At 40.0% G+C, this 20,243-nt stretch overlaps 1 protein-coding gene across 6 annotated transcripts in view; it reads right to left on the reverse strand.

Annotated features, from left to right (window-relative positions):
- Positions 1-20,243, reverse strand: part of ZNF536 (zinc finger protein 536) — a 340,166-nt gene that overhangs the window by 280,432 nt on the left and 39,491 nt on the right. For 4 of the 6 annotated variants that reach the window (XM_058846306.1, XM_058846307.1, XM_058846311.1 and 1 more), the window contains exon 2: positions 5,883-5,976. The gene's annotated coding sequence lies outside the window, so the exon portion shown is untranslated. Of the gene's footprint in view, positions 1-3,388; positions 3,450-5,882; positions 5,977-20,243 lie in introns of those variants that run through there. The other 2 variants (XM_058846308.1, XM_058846309.1) reach the window with 2 other exon arrangements.

The following is a 20,243-nucleotide window of genomic DNA, read 5'->3' on the forward strand; positions in this document are numbered from 1 at the left end:
TCAAAGCAAAAGCAAAAGGGTTCTGCTGAAACAACTGCTGGAGAACATGAAGGAAAGAATAAGTTTTTATTCTATAAAATATCTAGGTTTTATCATGTGCTGTTACACAAACAGTTACACAAATGCAACTCAGAACTTCAAGATAATGATACTTTTAATACCAGAAGGGAATGGCAGATTTGCTTAGCATAACTTTGCCATATTTCAAGTCTGTGTGCAAACAGGTGTGCCACATTTTTGCTAGTGGTAAGATGCTTGTTGAGATTATCTTCTTCTCTAGGATGTGTTTTAACTCCTTTTGAGCAGTTAAAATAAGACAGTGGCACAAAGTAGATTAAAAGGGAGAAAATGTGTGAGAACAGACTTTTTGCCAAGAACCTTACTTTGAGCCCAGCTGTACCCAGGTATGTATGTTCTGTTTGCAGTCTCTGAAAAGTGAGGGGCAGGCAGCAAAGCCCACATGAATGCATGAAGCTGCGAAGGAAAAAGTGTGAGAATGAATTAGGTACCCAGGAGCAATGAGATGGGCTTTAGGATTTGAGAGAAGGATTTGGCTGATACCAATACAAGATGAAAAGCATGGATGGATGAAGATGCAGCTCACCTGCTGCAAGTGTTTCTGCTTGCTGAAAAATAAACTTCTTTACTGGAGGCCAGAGCAGATGCCAAAACCTACATCTCAGCTGGCTTACAAAGCAGAAGTGTATATACAACTATTTCAATCCAAGGCAGATCAGGGTGGACTTCTAGACAGCAATTGTCTTATACACAGGAATTGGTTTGGTCACTGGTCAGTGATCTGGCCAGGACAGGATTTTAATTAAAAGGTAATTAAACATGGTTGTGGAAGAGCTATAGTTACAATACTTCTCTCATGTGATTTATCAGTAACACATAGCATAACTTGCTGAAACATAAACCAAGCTATTACATCCAGTGTGCAACTAAAAATTAAGAAATCTTCCTCCCAAAACAATGAAAGGTATATACTGAAGAATAATTCAGAATTTGTCTGGCACAACTCAAATTCTCCTCTGAAAATGTATGCTTCTCTCAGAAGCAGATTCCCAGCACAGGGACTGGTAATTTATGATCCACCAAAATACTCTGTTGAACAAAAAAGTAATACCTACACCGTGCCTATGCAAATCACTAAGAATAAGTGACTCCAAGGACCAGTAAGAACAAAGCCCAAAACTCCTATCAAACATTAGTTGAGGTTTGAAAAAGTCAAGACAAAGTGTAATTTTTTTTAAATGGCGATAAATTGGGATTTCTGTAACAATTGACTCATTTTGCCTGCTTTTATCTAAGGATCTCAAAGAGCACTCCAAGTGTTAATTAAATTACAAAGCATTTTTGAGACAGGTAAATGGTATTATGCCCACTAGGGAACAGAGAGAAGGTTTATGTTTCATTACTAAAGTCACACAGTAATCCAGTGGCTAGTAATATAACCCAAGAACTGCCAGTTGCCACTTCTACTCATTGACTTGATGGCTTCACAAGAGATAAAATTAGCCTTAAAAGCCAAAAATACTTCTCCTCTTGTGCTTTTCTATCTTTCAAGACCAGGCCAAGATTGTTTAATTTTATTTTATTCTTCTTCCTCTGCTTACTGGGCGGCCTCTCTTTCAGAGTCACACAAAAGAAGCCACTTCCTAACCTACCCAAGTGTGTTAAGGATCACAGTACAGCAGCACAGGCAGGAGCTCAAACGAGGGCAGTGAACTGTAATGGGGCTCTTTAACAGCTTGTGCAGCTGCATCAGGCTCCTCTTCTCCCTCCTCTAACCAGTCCTACTCCCAGAGATGACACATCAGGGCCTCTGTCCCACCAGAATAAAGATGGGCAGGTGGGCAGATGAAATAATCCTTGGTGGACCCATTCACTGACTTCCAGTCCTACTTTACCAATGAGACATAAAAGTACCCTGAGGAACCTGGTGCCCCAGGAACATTGTGCAAGAATCTCTCACTGAACAGAACAATATCAAAAAACAGCCAACCAGACCCTGAAAATGCTTTAGACCATAGAGAAGTCTATTCTGCAGTCTACTACATCTATTTTGAGTTGCATGTGGAAAAATGAGGGAGAAACATTTCACTGACCGTTCTATTCTTAGACCAAAAAAGAAAACCACCATTTTTCATTTCAGCTTGGCCCTGACTGGCAGAACTGCAGGATGCAGGAGCAATAAAGCAGTAAGGTATAATGCATTCTGCACAATACACAGCCCAACCTAAGGCATCTCTAACTCAAGACTGGTACAGATCAGTTAGAGCTTTAAATAATTATAACTCCATTAGTAAACTAATTTTGGAGGGTAAAAGGCTTTTCTATTTCATACATAACTATTTATTACTTAAAACAGGGAAGCATCTTTCAAAACTTTCTTTAATCCTTTTGACTACAATGCTAAACCAAGATTTCAGGCTTTATTTTCCCCTTCATTTCTTGTTATGTCATGAAGAATCAGCTGTGTGGAAGAGATGAGAATGTCTTTGATTTAAATGACCAAGACTTAAGATTGTCTTTACCGTGGCAGAAAATAAAGCTGCTGCATATATTTCCAGTGGCAGTATTATTGTTACACGGTATGACAGTCATAATCTTTTTTTTTCTTTTCCTAAAAATATGTCTAAAGAACCACACAGTTTATATACTGCATTCAAAATATTTTTCTTCGTTTACATTGATTGCATATTTCAAATCATGTTACAGCTGTATCGCTTAGCCTAAATCAAATAAGGAATCCACATAAATGCATACACACACTTTGCTTGTTTTTAGACATCCCCAGTATTGACAAGATTAAAATATTTCTCTCATTCATTATTTATTGTGATATGATGAAACAGTAAGAGTATGTATTTAACAAACATCACAAAGTAGAGTTAAAATGTGGACATGCTGTTTCATTTCGATTTTGCTGCGACAGTGTTAAGTATGTGACTCCCTGACTGCAGTAATGACATCTTGGGGTGATGAAGATTTAAGATGCTTTGCAAGGATGCAGTGTTATCCCAACTCTTCAGCCCTGCTGATTAGGAGCATTATTAAAGAGATGAACCCAAGACTGGAAAGTCCTGTTGCAGAGGACTGGGGGAACCAGTGCTCGATGCCAGAGCAGCACCAAACCCCTCCCTGCTTCCATCAGAGCCTAACTGCAATGTCTGAGGGCAGCCAGTCACACACACCCCTACAACACTTCTACAAGCACCAGTGTTTCCTATTACCAAAAAATGTGTTCTGTGGACCATTTCTCTGCCTCTTGGCTGAAGTGGCAGTACCTGACAGCTGGAGCTTGGGGTCATGCAATGCTATACCTGGGTGAAGCTCAGGTACGGGGCAGATACGTGTGGCTTTGACTGTCGGGTGTATTTACCTTGGGCTGAAAACTACAGGCACGATCCCAGTTTCCAGCTCACAGCTGGGCACCATTCTGCACATTTCTACTGGCAAAAAAAAAGCAAGGAAGTGCCAAAGAGCAAGCACCACAGCAAACAACTGTAACCAAAACTGGTTCTGCTGGGCAGAGGAGCAGAGAGCTTGCCTTCTGCAGAATGTGGCAGTATCTGGGTTAGAATGTAAAAAAAGACACATTTTAGCCCAAATACTTATTCTTTCATACTACAGTCTAAATATACCTTCTATGATAAATAACAATCAGAAGGTACCAAATGCTTAAAATGCATCCTTAACAAAGCAAAACAATGTAATGCATATCTTTCTTTACATGTCAAACAATTTGCCTAACAAATCATAATAATGCAGAATGATAGAAAATTCACCCATCAAGCCCAAATGCATGCACGAAGATTACCATGGCAAAGAATTGTGAATTTCATTAAATATGTTAAAGGCAAAAAAAAAAAAAAAATTCTGCTTTGAAAAATAGTAATCCTGTCTTTCAACAAAAATATTATAGGAAGCTATGAATTTGGTAGATCTGAATAGGATGTTGGTACATGTTTTACTAAGGTAATATAATGGCACACTATTATTAGATCACATTAATCATTACTGTGCCAAAGGCACTGACAGCACCACTGAAAAGGATTGAAAGGGCTGGTAATGGATATAAATTACCCATTGTGTGATAAAAGGATTTTTACTAAGAAGGTAAGAATAAAACAGCAAATTTCTAATATAACTGTTGTGTAAAAACCAAAATAAAAGTAATCCAGTCAGTAATATCCACAAAATCAGAAAGTAAGCACTTTTGAAACAAGATAAAGTCACAATAAAAACTGTATACAATGTAAAATTAATTTCGTGCTGCATAATATTACTATCAATTTAAATAGTTTACATGATGACCTCTATGGTCAAGAGAAAGGTAAGCTTTGTTAATTGAAATTGAGTATGAGCTTCTGCATGCTTATTTTAAGTTTGTGGGCTTAGAATTTTTTCTTTTTTTTTTTTTTTAAACATATAATGGCTTCATAACAGCCCCCTGAAATTCAAGACATGTTGAGAGTTTTCTGTTTTGTGCATTAACATCACAACAAACAGCACATCCTTCAGATGGTTTTATTTGGATTTCAAATGCTATTACAAAACGAACCACGTCTTTGCTGAGCTATTTAACTATTTGATTGAAACCATTTGTATCACTAATTGTCCGGTCCTGTGCTCCTCCTCTACTCTGGCAAGTATTTCCTGATATTAGTGGGGATCAGGGGAGTGAATTGGTCAAACTACATCCTTATTTACAGCATTAAAAAACACACATCTTCTCTGAAACTGATGGAGTTACTCTTGAATCAAGTCACCGTAATTCTTTTCAAGTCAATTGTCTAGAATAAAATCCAGTAGCTCACATTCAATTAGTAAGTTTTAAAAATTGTGAGCCATACTCTTAAATGATATAAATTCGTAAGTACAGACATCAATCCTGAAAACACTTACGTCTCTACTTAACTTTACTCACGTGAGTAATTCCATTAGCATCAGTAATTCAATGCCTGCTTATGCCTTTGCAGTACTGAAGCTTTAATATGCCTGGATATCCTCTCACATAAGCTATAAATCAACACAATTCCTCTGATTCACAGAGTTTCTACTAATTCACAAGATATAAAAAGGAATGGACAACCCAGTATAACAATTAAAATAAAGAAATAACATAAGAATTTGATTTGGGACCAGAAGCTATCAGAAATTTTGATTTAAGGATCAATTAATGCACGTGGAATGTGGAATTAATTATTGGTTATTTCCTAGGAAGCTAGACTTTTATTTCAAACTGAGGGCCAAATAACCCCATTTTGATTTCACACCTATTTCCACACCAATCTGATTTCTCAGACTTTACAGGAGCTTTTCGTCTCCTGCACTGTTATAGCTCAGAGGAAAATCACATATACAATGTAGTACACCCCTCCACCCACCGATTTTCATGGGTGTTCTTCTCATGCTAATATATCGACAGAATATGGTTCTTAATAATATGCATGAGATGTTCTATTGAACTTACAGGATAAAAAAAAACAACCAAAAATGATAAAATTAATTTAATCAGGAGTGTCATGGATTTTTTTAAATCCAGTCTGATGATAAAGTAATAAATGATGATTCATCCCCAACACAATTATTACATATCAACTGCATAAAGATGAATGCTCATGATTTTACCAAGCAGAAATTTTTATTGAAAAAAATCTATTTGTAGCTCACTACAACCTGAAAGAACTACAATAAAAAGTTTTGCAAGATACAGACATAATATTTTTGAAGACATAAAAAATGTGAGAACAGATCTAAAAATCCAATTTAGGTATCTCATTTTACTTTTTTTTTTTAATATGGAAAAACAAAGCTAGACTCAGATCCATAAGCAGAAGAAAACATTATGAGAACAATATAAGTATTCTTACCAGTTATTTTAAGCCAACAAATCTCTTCCCTGGATGAGGAAATTCTTAAAAGACACAGGATAGGTACTGAAGGTCACAACTGGAAAAATAAAACCTGTGAGAAATTTAATATGTCAAAACTCAGTGTTTGAATCAGACATTTACATTAAAATATTACAGTGCCACCTCAAGCAGACAATCTACAGGACAGCAGAGAGCTTTAAGAATTACAATATTAATGGGATTAACACCTTTTATTTTTAGCTTTCATAATGTATGTGTTTGGTGGTCATTTCATATTTGGAACTGAAAACTTCTTTCAGTTCTGGATTGTTTTGAGAGGGAAAACCTCCTCTCAAGATAATGATGAGGAACAGAATGAAATTCTTCTGATCCTTTCCCCTAGACAGTACAGCAAAAGAGGACAAAACAGGATAAAACAAAAGTTTCATAGCATACTCCAGAAACCCAGTTATTCTCTTTGACATTGATATTCTAATCTTTCAAACTGAGTAAAAAGAGAACAGCTACTAATTGTATTTTTACTTTTTTTTAATTCCATTTTATAACAGAAATAAGTCCTTTGTAGATGATCTCATCTAATAAACCCTACTTAAAAGAGATAAGAGCCAGCAGTAAAAGCCAAGCAGAATACTTCCAAGATATTTGTCAGTAGTGAATTTAGGGCCATTACATTAGTAAGCAAAATAGAAACAAAAGCAAAGGGTTTTCTTAGAGCAAAATAAAGTTCACCCAACTGAAGCTATAATCTGAAGAATTTATGACTGAGAATTCTAACTATGTTTATTCCTATGAACGTCTAACAAATAAAATTAAATGTCACTTGTACATCCAAAAAACCAAACTCTTTCATCCAGCAGGCTCTGAAAGCCCAGTTCAAGCAGCAGAGCCTCAGGGTTTCACCTTACCAACCCTGATTGCCCAGAGAAGCACTGGCTGGTGAAACTGCAGCCCTCATTTCTGGGGGAAGTAATCAGGAGCTTGGCCATGGATTCGGTTTAAATCGCTCACCACACTGCTGCTCAGTGCTATTTGTTGGCTTGAAGGGTAAACAACAATTTTGAGGGCTCCTCTTGATGATGAAAACATTATGAAATAATTCTGAAAACAGAAGTTCACAGCTAGGCAGCACAGCCCTCCCTTAGTGCAATACTGATACTGCACTTCCCTTGTATCCTCTAAGATCTCTGCAGTCTCCACCTTGTCAGGATTACATCCAGTGCAAAGTGCTCCTGCAGTGTCCCACTCTGCCCACACCACCTCCTCTTTCCCCTCTGGCTCTCCACCACACCAGCCCCAGGCCTCTCACTGCCCTTGTGATAGTTCACCATAAGGCTTCCCAAATCCCACTCCTTCCCTCCTCGCTTGCAGACTGAACCAGACTTTGCCACGTCTTTCAAAACCTTTTCCAAGTGATAATTTTTCCATATAACTTTTCTGACACAAGAGAATTACTCCAATTAAAGCTTCAAGCCCCTTCTTTAAAACTCACATTTTCACAACAAACCACAACCATCCTGCAGTGATCACCTGGTGTTCCATCCCCATTGCTCCTCATACCCAGGAAGACATTCTTCCCTGCTCTCTCCTCATGCCAAATTTTCTTTCACTCGCCAGTTATCTCAGGGTTTATATTTGATTTGTAAGCCCTGAACAGCAAAGCCTGTCCTCTCATGAGACACTTTCCTGTTGAGCTGAATGGGTGGTGAGCAGGTACAAGGCATTACTCCAAGCACCCCATATCAATGGGTAAACCCAGCCACATGAGAGGAAAACCATTGCCAAAGTCAAGAGAAGAACCTACAATGCTGTCTGTAGAGAATAAAAAAACCTTTTGTAACTGGTCAAAGGAAACCCCTCTCATCAGATTTGGTCTTCCTAAACATACAGTTGTATCTAGACAGGACTCAGATCCCATTTATGAAGGCCCATACCATTTTAGAACTTAAATAAGTGAATTTCAGTTACTGTATTTGAATACATAGGAACAGCAAATTCCTGGACTGCTGCAGATAAACACAGGTCCCATCCAACATTTTCAGTTGCACAGTATCTAAAAACAGTGACAGCTTGTTTGTCTGGAATTTCTGCTCTTGTTGATGTCTTAAAATCTCAAAGATACCTTTCTAGTGTTTACTTGCAGCTCATTCAACGTAAAAGCCAAGAAACAGAAACAAAGATAATAAACTGTTAGGTTTCTAAAAGATGTTATCTCACTAAACAGGTTCTTAGTACTCCTACACCAACATCATAGACCACATTTTTGCTATGCTATTACAAGGCTACTTGTGTTTAAAAAAAAAATTCAGCTTTTACATACACGCTCATGACTTGCAAAATTCTAGGAATGATTCTCAAGGGGCTTTCACTAAGATGCTTTATAAATTCTGATGACAGACAGAACACAGTAAGGCTTCATCTCTTAAAGTCCTGTACTGATTTGTTTGGAGGCTTCATGTCATTGATCAGCATGTCAATGTCTCTTGCAATCTGCTTTCCAGTTCATGACTGAGAGTGAACCCCTCAGGTTTAAAACCTTAAATGATTTAAGGTCTGTGATACATAACCTTACGAACAAATTGGGAAAATCTGTAGCTTTACACATTAAACTGTAACAGAAATGATTTAAAGCCTTATAAAAAGGTATTTTACTTACCTGTGCTAATATTATTCTAACACATTTGACACTGACTATGTAAAGCAGATATTTTAAAGGTACAGGCAGCAAGCTGCTTGGAAACAAATTAAGACAGTTCCACTTAGGTCAAACTGGGACAGTTTACCAGTGTCTAATACACTCCCTGGCATTAAAAAATGGCACCATGAATCCTTACAGACCAATTTATTACAGTAAACCTCCCAAGTAACACTGCTGTGCAGTTGCACTTGGCTCAGTGAGTGATCCCAGAGAAGAAAAAACCCCAAAGATCTTCAGAAACAGTATGATAAAAATAATACATAGTGGAGAGACATAACTAGGGTATGACAGCACAATTTCTGTTCATTCTTAAAACATGCTTATGTAGCTCATTCTTTGAAATGAATTAGAGACATGAAAGGGAGAAAGTAATCTCGTCCCACTGATGAGCGGGGGCCAGAAGGATTTCTGCAGGTTACAGATGGAAATCTAACACACAGCAAGGGAAAACAGGAGCTTGAGCATGGACTTACTCTGAACAGGACTTTTCCCCAAATGCTGAGACTAAAAATCTTCATTGTGTGGCTCTTAGGAGCACATCCCATTCCTGCTCAACTCAATGTTTAAACCCCTGCTGATCTCAAGGAGACAAGGCTCAGGCCCTCTGTAAACGGCGTACCCTTTCTGATGGAATGAGGTGTCATGTTTAAATAATTATTCCCTATCAGCTGCTTTCTGAGGGCCTCTTGAATTGCCATGGCATAGTTGCTCTCACCCTGGGCACATCAGAGATGCAGGGACAGGGATAGGCAGGGAAAGAGGCTCAATGACAACGCAGAGCCAGCCCAGGAGCTGTGCAGGACACCCTTCCCAAGCCTCCACGTGAGCACTGCAATCATCAGAAATGCAGGATGGGACCGCCGGGGCCTGAAGGGTCCAGTTAGTGTCACTGGGAGTTACATGCATAAATGAAGAGAGATAAACAGTCCCTAAAGCAGGATGCTGGAATAAATCTCAGTATTTTTCCACTGTTCCCGAAAAACATGAGAGCTGACACCACTTTTCTCAGGCGGGGGCATGGTTTCCACCAGTGTCACCACAGCCTCCCCAGCCAGGTACCAGTCCCCACTTACAGACCTTCCTTCCTGGGTGTGTGTGCCCTGCCCAAGCACTCAGGGATCTCCAGTACTAAAGCTGTCTGCCTATAAATACAAGGTGTTTAAAAACTCAAAGCTAACCATGGCAGGATTTGTCCATGTCTCCTGGCAAATCTGAGCTGTTTGATCTAACATCCTTTCAGGGAAGCTCCTTTACATCACCTAGATCACGCGACAAACTACTGCTCTCATTTCTCCCTCCTGATACAAGTAAGCAAGAGACAGCAAAGAGAACAGGGCAGGAATGCATCCTTTTAACTCCTGGGGAGCCAAGGGGTTTGCAAAAATATTTTATCAGAGGCACAACTCTCTTCAGCTCCTTAGGTTTTTCTACTTGTTTGTGCTTCAGACATCCCAGCTTGCATTCATTTTGTGCAGCTTCTACCTTGCTGTGTTTTTTGTCACTAACACCACTGTTAACTTGCCCCTGTTAGGACTAGTTGCTGATTGCAAGATGAATCACTTCAGCATGGTGCTGCTCCTGCCCTTCCTGCTCAGGCCTCATCCAAAGCCCCAAAAGTCAGGGGACATCATTTAACCTGGTGGGGCTGGATCAGGCCCTGCTGCAGACCAGTCCAGCACCACTGCTGGTGACACCTGTAGCACTGCTGTGCCTCTGCACTTGCCACTGTGGCTTGGAAAAGGGATGGGTGCAGCCCCAGGGGCCCCTCGAGCCCTGGGAACACACAGGAACACTTCCCCTGGAGTCAGCAGGAGCTCCAGGGGCTGCAGCTGTGCTGTCCTCCAGCAGTGGCACACAGCAGGGAGAACCTTGCCCACTGCCAGGCTGGGGTCCCCAGAGGAGGAGGGAGCACGAGCATCCCAGAGCACCAGTCCCTGTAAGGGCAGCTCCTGCCCTCCTGCCCCAGGGGTCTCCAGTAGCTGCTGCACGTGCCAGACCCCAAGGACAGTGTCTGCCACCTGGGATACCCCAGGACCTGGCACACAGCTCCCCCAGAAAACACCCCAGGTCAGCTGGCACCCTTGGACTACCCCAGGTGGCTGCAGAGTAGCACCCACACCCCAAATCCCTGCTCCTTGCCCCGACCTGTGCTGACCACAAACACCCCAAACACTGGCTTCTCTCTACTTGGGCTTCTTCCCTTGGAAAGAGCTGTTTAGAATGTAAAAAGCCAGGTCAGACAACTGCCCACTTAGTTCCAATGCATGTGCTAAAAAGGGCCAACTTACTTTCCACCTCTAAGAAAAATAACTTTGCTCAGAGGAAAATTGGACACCTGTGCTCAGTTCCAGTTGGTGTTCTGGATGCACAGGATGAACAGACATTTGTGGCAACCTGACTGAGTTGTAAGAAAACATTATGAATTTAAAGTAGTACAAAGAAAGGTTTCCATCACCTCTGTGCCTATACCATGACACATGCATCTTAATATATTACATAATAAAAAAGCCATGATGTTCTCAACCAATCAAATTATGCTACTGTCTCTTTAATAAACAAATCCATGTGCACATTAACAGTGTTGAAAATTCAATTTAAACTCTTTGTCTGTTGCTGCTTACTCTAAAGATGGTCTTTCTTAAACAACAGAGCACCAAGGAGTCGTTAGGGCTCTCTCTTCATTACTTCAAAAAACCAATCATTAGACACCAGAGTATATACGTAATTAGAAAATCACTTCCTTTGCAATCCAAGCTAAGTAGTTTACATACTGTAATTACAGGGACAAAATCAATTTTTAATCATTTCACTGATTGGGCTCATCAGCTCTGTGGGAACATTGTAACCTGCTTGTTGTGCAAAAGCAACATCTGGGCTAAAACAATTACCCTTTGTTTGCTACAATATTCCTTAAATCTTTTTGCTTGCATAAAAAAAATGAAAACATGAAGACAAGATATTTCGATGTCTTTTTGTCCTTGATCAACATATATCCTAAAGTACTACTTGCAATGAGAGTTTAATGTTCCTCAGAATTTACAGTTAAACAGTACACTTCCAAGGAATGTATTTTTTCAGGGAGATAAAAGTATCTGATTGTTTTAAAGAACCATTCAGCTGGCTAATTGTTCCATAGCTAACACATGGTATTCAAACAACCCACACATTACAAAAGCTCATCTGGATAATAATGGGCAACTATTATTGCAATGGTTTACACTTTTCTAATACAAATGAATGGATTTTATCAAAATTTGAAAAAAAAATCTAAGAAGCTGGGTATGTGTGAAAAATAGATGGTATGAATTGGCAAGGCAAGGCTAAGCATTTTGTTCTCTTAATAGGAAATGACCTCATTTACACTGGAGTAATAATTAGTACTGCTTCACTGACAGTTAAGAAAAAAAGTTTCACAGTATAATAAGGCAGCATCTCCTTTGTTAAGATCTACATTGATTATTAACCCTTGCCAAGAAAACCCACATTTAACTCTGTGCTATATGTGCATGTGGTTTGGGGCTTATTTCAGGCAAAAAGTAAGAGGAGGGAGGGGAAAAGAAAAAAAAGAGAGAGCACGAGCTAGAACTGAGGCAGGATCCCAAACTGCAGCCACCAAAGCCAGCAGCTGCTGCATGGCTGGTGTCAGAGCACACAGGATGGGATGTCAGGGCTTGTTAATACTAATGCCTGAAATATTTAATAATAACTGTTAGAGAATGCATTTGGTTTTGCCTGGACTGGGAAGCCTGTGTGTGTCAGGCTTGTTCTGTGCTTGAGATTTGGTGATTCTGAGCACTAGATCCTGCTGTGGTCCCACATGGACCCTGCAACAGAGGAACAATCAATCCATCACCTCCACTGTCACCACTTCTCCTCCCTACCAGAGCTGCCAGCCCTGGGGACATGCAGGAGGCAGGGCAAGGTCAGTCTGTGCCCCTGTCCGTGTCCCTCCCACATACAGCCCCAGACCTGGGGCACTCAGGCCCATCAGCTCTTCCCCTGGCCAGGTCTGGGGGAAGCTGCTGTGCCAGCAAATGGAGTGGGTGGGAGTCCTGCAGCTATCCAGAGATCAGGAGTACTACAGACAATGGCAGCCCCAGCTCCTCACACGTCCCTGTCAAAGGAACCCTGTTTCTGAATAATTTACACAACATTTAGGTGAAAATATTTTGTATTTTATTCAGTAGATGCATTTTTTTTTATAATGAGGCCCTCATTAAAACCAATATGTGTGTCATATTGTCAGGCAAATATATGTTAAAATGTCACTTTGAATATGAAATAATACATTTTTAGGGGCTTGACTCATTAAAGAAAAATATAAGCAAAAGAAAATTTCTCTGGGTAATCCTTTAAGAGCTGGGCAGGAAATATTTTCCTGTCCTGCAAAAAGTTTGAGGTTCTTTTTCTTCCCCCACTCTCTGTATTTCACAGAAACCACAATCCTATGAGGGCTTCCATGAAAATAAATGTTGAATAAACCATCAGGACACCCCCCCTGTTTCTCCCCTTTCCCTCTGCTCCCACCGGGCAGGGAGGAGCTGGAGCTGGGCTGGCAGGTGTCACACCTCACCCCACGCACAGCCTGCAGCTCAGCCACTGTCCTTGGAGCTGCTCCTCCTCACTAACATCATCCCCTGGCCAGGAAAAATACCTCTATGCAAAGCCACGCCAAAAAGGCAGATGAGGGCTTCAGCCGTGCCCTGAACAGCCCCTCGGAGAGCACAGGTCCTGCCCCCTTAACGCATTTCAGGAAATTCAATCCAAATCCATCCATTCCTGAATAAAAGCAGTCAAAACTGACATACTCCAATTCAACTGTTTTGCCAGAGATCTGCCACTCAAGACCAACCATAATCCAAATTTACATGTGTTTAAGCAGACAAAACTCCTCTGAAGTGATCTGCATCTACATGCTTAGGCTGAAGACGTATACCAAAGATGTCAGAGAAAGTAGTAAAAAGCTACGAGAAAAACATACTTAAAAAAGCAAAGGTATGCTCCTTGCAGATCTGCAATAATCATTGGCATATCAACACTGACAAAGGCCACAATCACTTTCTTCTGCTGCCCAGATGTTGCAAAGGAATACAGCAGCTGTGTCTGGGCAGCAGTGCCAGAGAAGGGCACTGCAGGCCCATCTCACTTGTCCTTCATCCCTCCCCTTCATCCTTCCCCAGCCTGCAGGACAAGCCCTTTCACTCAAGCCTAAGAGGGGCTACTGAGAGCAGCCCCCCATCAAAACCAGCTGCCCCAAAAGCCTTCAAGACAGATTACTCCATTCCTGATAAAAGCATTATTTCAAGAGGACTAGCACCTTGAAAGCCACTTGCAGACAGTAAAGCAGAACCCTTTTGCTAGCGCATACAAAGATTCAGGGCAGGACAGGCCTCAAAACATTCAGTGGGTCAGTTCCTCAGCCACTTAACAGAAAACCCTCAAAATGAACAACCTTAGATTCTTCCAGAGTCTTCCTGAGATCTGCAGGACTATTTGACTTCAGTTTGCCTCTTCACTTCTATGGCTTTTATGTGCAGTTAATAACAAAAGTTAAAGGGGTTGCAGGCCTAAGCCCACTACCTTTTAACTGCTGAAAAGATGTAAACTATTTTTTTCATTTATGCTCATTTAGGGATAGGTGTCACCTGCAGGACTTTGGTATGGAACAGTAAGGGGAAAATCAGAATCTCCAATCCTGGAGCATCTCAGAAGCACCTCTTTTGGGAAGAGGTACATGCCAAAAGACAAAAGGCAGTTTTATTTTTTATCTAGCTCCATTGGAGTGCCCCAAGTGATACTGTAAATAAAATTTGTAGCAATTATAAAAAAACCCAAACAAACCAACTAAAAACCCCATAGAATAACACAGTCAGGTGTTAAGGGAGTGTTGGAGTGTAGAAGAGTTGTGAAGGTGTTTGAGCCTAATTGTCACCAGGAACAGCAACTATCCACTCATACACAACTCAATTCTACTTCTAGAAAACAATCATCAATTCACAGTTTTAAAGACAAGAAAATATAAAAAACTTATGAAATGATAGCTTAGGAAAAAGCATTTTTCATTCCTAACTATCTAGTTAGAGCATCAAATTACAAAACACCATCTGAGGCAGTTTTCACCACATCACATAAGAGGACATTTCATGAGTGTTACTGCTCTCATCACAGTCTAGTAGAGAAAGAGAGAGGGAGTTTGTTTATAGATTCTTTCTTGTTTGTTTTACATTTTCCATGTAGGAAAAAAAATCCAATAACCCACAAAAAGATGTAGGTCAAATGTTCTCATCTCAAATCTTCCTTGATAAGTAGCGATTTAAGAAGTCTATATAAAAATGTGTTATTCCCTTTCAGCTCATAGGAAAAAATGTTTCAGAAATAGCACATAAAAAAATATTCAATGTCACTAAAACTGGAATAGAAAATGTTTTATAGATTAACAAACATTGTAATGAATTTGCACAACCTTAACTGACTGTATACATAGCATAATGAAATGGTCTACATCCTTTCAAAGAAAAATTAGGTATTCCAGCACATAGCTTTAGAAAAGCATTGTTCAGAAAAACCTGCATTTTTTCCCAGCTACCATGTAATTTGTGAGATGCATTTTTAAATGATCTGCAACTGCAGCAGGCTTCATCAGTCAGATGATACAGATAGATAATTCACCAAACTGTCACATGATCTTCCATCAGTCTAAAAGATGTGAATATATTGCCACAAGCTTTGGGAATAATGGGTGCACCTGTTTACAGTGTCACCTCTGTTTGCTAATTGTCTCCTTGAGCTACATTTTACTTCTAATGCATTTATTTTTGACAGGCAGTGTCTATTTAGAAATCACATTACTTCAAGTGCAATTGTTCTTTTGTCTATCAAGTAAATGAAGTGTTGTTATACAGATTTCAGGTTCTGATTAGTGAAGTATCAGCACACCACAAAGGTCAATCAGTTATTTACCTGAAGTAATAGAAGTATGACAGGCCTCCTAGTTATCCTCTAGATCATGGTATAGCTCATGTTAGTATCAATAATTTACGTTTGAAACACCTATATTCACCTTAGCTCGCATGTATGTATTACATAAATGTATTAAATGTTCTAAAATAGAGGATAGCACATTCCCTGAAGAACATAAGGACAGAAGCACTCAAGTGGAAAATATCAATGTCAATGCAAACCCAACTCTTCTTCCCCAGTATTTCAAGTTAAGCCAAGATAATGGTGATAACCAAGGTGTTGGTCTCACAAATATTTTGTAATTGTTTATGCACATAAGCTATCACACCAAGAAAACTAATGCTTTAAAACAACATTTTTTTCATTGTGCTTCCTGCTTTTTATATAACAGTGAAGCAAAATTTAGTTAAGGTTACTTGCATTAGCTTCAACTAATAAGATGCCATAAGAAATTAAGATTAGCCACTTGAGGTCTAAGAAAGACCACAGGGGATTTTTATTCACACCCATACCCTCATGTCTGCAATGCTATCCACATTCAGTTAAATAACACGTCTCAATAAGTACAAAACCATGTCTTTATATATATATATATAGTAACATATTCAAGTAGAACTATAGTATCAAACAGGAAATTTTGAAAACCTAAATCAGCACATTGATCACAGCCACTTCACTGCATATATATTGATCCTACACACACACACAAAAAAAAAAACATTTTAACTGTTTATTACCAAGGTGGAAAATAGTATTACTGTAGTGAAAGCAGTGGCTTGTCAAAGCCTCATTATTTCTCCTGTCCCTCTGTCCAAGCTCACATCCCACACTCAGCTCTACCATGCAGAGACAAAAAGAAGCAGGAGAGCAAAATTATTTTCTAAAACAAAGGCAAAGTCCAAAGCTGACAACTGCCCAACCTCACGAAGGTCTGGGCACAGCAATCTCAGGAGCTTACCAGGGATTCCCAGCCACCATTGCTGTTTCACCAGTTTGCCAAAAGAAACTCAGACAAAAAGCCACGCATGCCTTAAGTCACATTCTAAATTGGCTCCCAGGAGCATTTCTACCTTGTTCACTAAAGCACAGGGTATGTTTTCACAGTGTTTAGCATATGCTACGTAACCCGAGCAGGACTTGTATTGTTCCAGTAGTTGTTTTTCTAAGGTATGTTCCCATCAGGACCATAATTACATGCAAAATCTTAGAGTTACAGTCGTCCGTAAAGTCACTTTAAATTTTCTCTAACACTTTCTAGCAAGATTAAGGCACATCTTTAAACAGAATATGGAAGAAATCACAAATCTTGAGCACAGACACAAACCAATGATAAAAGTTCAAATTACTCCAGGTAACTTTATGTATTCCATGACTCAAAATGCTATAGGGAAATGTCCCCTGATGTATTTTGAAGAGCAGTGCATTTTTCAGGTATTTCTGCAAGTGTAAGCACAATTTAGAGAGAGTTAATCATTCATGAGTATCTTGCAGACCTGTATTTATGACTAAAGCTCCTGGAAACTTGAGTCTGAAGTTCTCAAACCACACATCTCCTGCAGCTTCTAAGGTTAAAAATCACAAGTGCCATACACTTAGCAGCAGCAGGATTGAGCCTGATGCCTGTAAAAAAGGCAATGGACATGGAATTGCCATTTCCTTGCTAGCCCAACATCTCTTTGGGAACATGTGTCTCCCACCATAGCCTGATGCTGCAGAAAAGAGATAATTTATGTGGAAAGTGTACAAATTTATTGAATAATTTTACACCTACCCCAAGAATTATCGTTTTCTTTTACACAACAGCAAGCAATCTTTAGGATATTATTTTGCATACAGAGAAGAGGATACTCTAGCAATAAAGCTGCTTGCCTGAGACTGAATCCTGCCAAGCACTTCCTTTGCACACAAACTGTCTTCTTGAAATCAATGAGATTTCTTGAATGAGTTCTTCACACCAGTAAAAGGATCAGGTCCTTAAACAGCAGAAAGTATGGACATGTTCACATAAAGCATCAGACAGGAAGAGGTCTCAGCAGTGGACTGAAGTACAGTCACCCACCACACGTGGTTAATGAGCAGTGACAAACTCAGGTGAAATATAAAGAGGGGAACTATCCTGCCTGGAACAAAACCTGTTACAGAGGTCTAAGCTCTGCTTTGTGTGTAGTATCAGGTAGTAGTAATGCAATTAACCATCATCCAATGAATTTCCAAGGCTTACCAGCATAATGATCACCAAAATAGCACAACAAACACCCTAGAGACACAGAAAAACACAACCATCTACATTCCAATAGCCACAACTAAACCACAGGACACTGTCCAGCCCTGGAGACCAGTGGAGAGAATCAGCACAATATCATGAAAAGGCATCCCAGATGTGAAATCATCCTGGGATTTTATGTACAAGTGCCAGGGAGCTTTCCAAAAACACCAAGGCACCGTTTTCCTGATTACCCTGGTTCCTCTCACTTGTAACACAGTTCATCTGCATGCCTCCCAGACAGCAGCAGCACTGGCATGAGGCATCTCACCCATCAGACCCTTTCTCCTGCCTTCTTCCCCCTGCAAACACCTCACAGCACTGCTGAGGACCCAGCCAGCCTTTGACCCCATTTTACCTCTCCATAATTGACAATGGAAACATTTAATTCTGTTTCAGTCACCGTGTTTCTCTTCTATTTACTATATATTTTAATACTGGAAGGAAGAGGGGGTGAGGACACAGCTCTTTCCAAGCAGAACTAATCCTCCTTTGAGGACAGGCGAGCCCCACACAGCCCTCGAATCCAAACGGCAAGAGGCTCTGCTTAGCTGGGGAGGCTGCCCATCTCAGCAGGTTGTAAAACAAGGATAAACAGCAAATTATAACTTAGTGGCAACTTCCGTTCTCCCCCTGCAGCCCGGGATGTGCGAGACTGGCCACTGAGCGCGTGGGTAAGTGCAGGGAGCGCATATGCGCCAGCAGAGTTTATAGTGAAGGAGGGGAGCACGTGGGTGGCAGCAATTTAAAAAGCAGCTGTGTGTATGTTTTTCCCAGTTAGACTGTGAAATCACAAATGGTGGAATCAGCACTGTAAGCTTAAAACCACGTTAACCGACTTGGCTGCATTTTATTGTTAACTTTGCGTCTACATTTTTTCCTTATTTTTATAAAGAACACAGAAGGACTCCTCATCCCAACCACCTCCTTCTATTAATATGAGGATAAAATGTCACTAAATATTTCTAATGTAGCAATAAAAGGGTGAAGAATTAGAAAGTATTATAAAACAGGACATCTGTGGTCAGAGCCTTTGGAACATTCATACTGTTACATATACTTTCTCTAAGTAATCAGGAATGTATTGGTATTTTTAAATTATGTATCTCTAATAACACAAAAGTACTTAAGAACAGAAATAGACAGTAATGGAAAATGCAGTCAACTGTTGACAACATATAGAATTTCAGAAAATAATTTACAGAGAACAGCACAGCAGATGAGTCAAAATTTTCTCAAAAATATTTCTTGCCTCCGATAGTCCAATGTAATTCATTTTCTATCTCTGTTCATTAATCATTGTTAAAATTAGTGATCCATTTCTTCCACTCTGCCATCTGCACTCAGCTTCGTAACAAACATGACACCTTCCTGCATAATAAAACCTGACAACTACGAGGATGCATTTCCAAATAGCTTTCTGCATATTTGCACCTCTATAACTGATTCCGTTGTCAGACAAAAGTGGATTATTTAACCAGAGTTCTTCTTTATCAATTCAGTACACAGACGTGTGCTTGTGAGGGAGTGCATGCATGTGTGTGTATAAAATGATCAAGTAAAAAACACTTAATTTGAATTAAAAACAAGATATACCAGTTATCTTTGAATTCTCACGGTAGGCAAAATTGATCATATATATGTATGTTAGTTTTAATCTTCTACTACGAAGCTTAAGGATGTAACATTTGGATTGGCTTCATCTTGTAAAGTTTGCATACACTAGAATTATCCTGACACTCCAATTTCCTCCAAAAGAAAAAAAAAAAATCATATCCAGCTCGGTTTTGTTTCTCAGCCTTTGATCACTGACAATTTCAAATAAATATTTTTAAGATAAGATGAAATATCCAAGCAATGAGAAGATATAAAAAAGTGCACAGATAAATAATTAAAATTCAGGATGTCATTTCCATCCTGTTCAGGCTAGCCTCTAATCTCCTTGTGACAGACAGGGGACCAGAGAACACGGTTTGGTTCTTGGTCTCTTTCCATTCCATCAACAGACTTGGAAAGCCATGGCAGCAGGGCATCTGAGTGGTCCCTCAGTAAACGCTAATTACCCTTAGATCCCACTGATTAACAGAAGCTGCAGTCCTCAGCACACTGAAAATCAGGCTAATGGTGGGAGCATTAGGCCATCCACATGCAAGTGAACGTGAAGCTGTCCACCAGCTGTGAGGAATCTGCTGCCCTGTTCACAGCTCAGTGTCGTGGGCAGCCACGAGAGCCTCCGTCCTCTCCTGCTCCAAACCTGCTGGGCTGTGTGGAGAGGGCACTGGGGAACACAAAAGTGCACACCACAGTCCTCTGGAGGCTAAAGCAGTCACCAAAACCTTTTAAATACTTTCAGTCAGGCCCAAAAAGTATACTAATCTTTAACTGGCATTGGGAAAGGATCATCTTTTCTAACAGATAATATGACTGTTCCATAGCAGCC

Source organism: Poecile atricapillus, chromosome 10 (genome assembly GCF_030490865.1).
Source record: "Poecile atricapillus isolate bPoeAtr1 chromosome 10, bPoeAtr1.hap1, whole genome shotgun sequence".
In the NCBI taxonomy this organism is placed as follows: domain Eukaryota; kingdom Metazoa; phylum Chordata; class Aves; order Passeriformes; family Paridae; genus Poecile; species Poecile atricapillus.